We start from the raw sequence: 2,820 nt of genomic DNA on the forward strand, positions 1-2,820 counted from the left end.
AAAAGGAGACTGAGGGGAGACCTTATCACCCTGTACAGCTACCTGAAAGGAGGTTGTAGTATGGAGGGTGTTGGTCTCTTCTCCCAAGTAGCAAGCGACAGGGTGAGAGGAAATGACCTCAAGTTGTGCCAGAAGAGGTTTAGGTTGGATATTAAGAAAAAATTTTCACAGAAAGAGTTGTCAGGCATTGGAACAGGCTGCCTAGGAAAGTGGTGGAGTCACCACCCCTGGAGGTGTTTAAAAGACATGTAGATGAGGTTCTTAGGATCATGGTTTAGTGACAGTGTTAGGTTAACGGTTGGACTCAGTGATCTTGAGGGTCTTTTCCAACCAAAATGATTCTATGATTCTATGATACAGGCATGGCTGTCACACAGCTGTAGCTGTAGCTCAGGCAGGGCCAAGGACCAGAGCCTCATCTGAAATGCAGCTCCCATGGGAAGGGGGAGGTCAGCCCTGCCTCCAGGGTCACCAGGGGGAAGGGGTGGCTGCCCCCAGCTGTGCTACGGCTAGGTTGGCAGTGAGCCCAGGGTGCCAGACCTCCAGGAAGTGGGATGGTGCTCTCAGGACCCTTTCCTCTGTCTGTGCGCAGAGCACGTTTCATAACATGGCCCCTTTTTCCAGTATAAGCAAAGCCCAGGGTTGTGAGTGTCTCAGGGGAAGGAGGGACTGTGGTGAACCAGAGTGTGGGTTTGGGTTTTGGTGGGGTTTTTTTGCTATCGCACAAAAGTAGAAAGACTCCTTGTTCTTGGGGAAAAAAACATAGTAAAGAAATGACATTTATCCTCGTAACTAGTGCTGCAAAAACATCCAGGATAGAGGAAATATCTTAATTATAAAAGAATTCCCCAAATCGTACTAGCCTGAAAGAGGAAAGAGTATCAATGTGTAACAAACCAAACTGGTTGGAAACCTAACAGTTTTAAATCACTGCTATTTGAATATCTAGTCTCCATCTTATGTAAGCTCCATTGCAAGTAAACAGACACTGTAGATGCTCAGTTGGCTTCTGCAGAGATAACGCAACGTCTTCTGACTCTGCAGTAAATGCAGTGTGAAGAATGACAAGAACTGAAATGTGCACAGGCTTTTAAGATGCCTGATAGAATCTGCTCCCCATTTTCTTATAGGTGGCTGAAATGTTTGAGAATAGGCTGGTGAAATGAGAAGTGTCTCTGGCTTGTATTATATTTACTCATATTAGGTATTTAACATTTATATTTGATTGTAATTAATAATAGCAGAGAGGTTTAAGAGCTTTCAAAGTGAATGATACTTTCATCTAATTGTGCCTGTACCACTTTCTTCTTCAATAGATCTTGTTCTTCAAGATAACTTAAAGCTACATTAGGACAGAATTCCAGATGCACCCTTAATTTAACCTTTTGGGTTCCAAATTTTCAAATAAACAGAGAGTAATGAATCCAGTGCATTGACTTGCAGACGTGCCTAGGATCAAGGATTGCCTTTACCACAGGCTGAACTCTGATGTTCAGTTTCAGGTTACATATGGTGCAGCCTCCAGTATAAAAAGAACTCACTTGCATTTGCAGCAATTCAGTGGAGGAAAATGCTCATAGTATTTCTGTCACTTTCTTTCTTCCTTCATAATTTCCATCTCATTTTCATATCACATGCAATGCGATTCCTTCCCTCAGCACATTAACCATTACCACCTGCATCTTCCACAAATCTTTTTATAATGATGTTGGTAAAGCCAGAATTAGATTGATGAGGACCTTAAGCACCAGGAAATCTTGGTGAAAGCAGATTTTTCTCTTTAAGAAAGGAAGCAGTTTTGAATGAAAGGCTGATAAACCCTACGTCTTCACTTTCTGCCTCCAACAGACAAAATATTAAGCTCACACTGTGAGCATAACGTTACCTCCAACCCTTCAGAGTAATTGACATCTTGTTGCCACATATGTGATGGGGAAGTGGAGGATCTGTGGCATATTTGTGGGACAAATCTAGAGGAAATATATTGCACTCGTGTGTAAGCTAAATGACTTGTTGAAGAACAACCAGTTGCTTTGTGCAAGCTGGAAATTCTTTGTGGGTAGGGAGGTGCACCTTCTTCATTGGCCCTGCTAATGAGATGTTTGTTAAAACACAGTCAAGGGCCACCCTATGATTTGGTGTCACCTTATTTAATAGTTTGTGTGACATTCTGCTCTTAATGACCCATAGCAGGGTCTGAAATACATTATCACATGGGGAAATTTCCAAGGCTTCTTCAGAGGGACATTGAGAGATGGCTTGGGAAGCTATTTGCAGTGAGGAGGGGTATTAATGAAACAAGTGTGTGGGAAAACTAAGGTGAGAGGTGGAAGGCATGGAAGAGTGACATGGATAGGACCGGCTCATGTGGAGGATAGAGAGCCCCCTTCGCACACAGCCGTATCTGCCAAGGCACTGCCCAACTTCGTGGGGTTAGGGGCTCTTCTGCACCCCTGAGGTGTCGCCCGGGGGCGGGCAGGGCCAGAAGCTGCTTCCCCACAGAAAACGCGAGAGGGAGCCGCAGGCACCGGCGACACTCACCCGCGTGTGAGGGGCGGGCGGCGGGAACACGCTGCGAGGTGCGAGTGAACGAAGATGGCCGGGGGGCGGAGGGGGCGTTAAACAGGGACGACGTTTCGGGCGGGCGGAGCGCGAATTCTGCGCGGCGGGCGGTGGCGGTTGGGGGCGCGCGGGGCGGGCAGAGCCGTTGCCGCGCTCCTCCCCTGAGGGCGGGGAGAAAGAAACGGGAGGCGGGGGGGGAGGCAGCTCCGTCCCCATGGCAACGGCGGGCGGAGGCGCGCGGGGCCCGCTCGAGCCTCG

This window comes from Caloenas nicobarica, chromosome 1 (genome assembly GCF_036013445.1).
Source record: "Caloenas nicobarica isolate bCalNic1 chromosome 1, bCalNic1.hap1, whole genome shotgun sequence".
Lineage (NCBI taxonomy): Eukaryota > Metazoa > Chordata > Aves > Columbiformes > Columbidae > Caloenas > Caloenas nicobarica.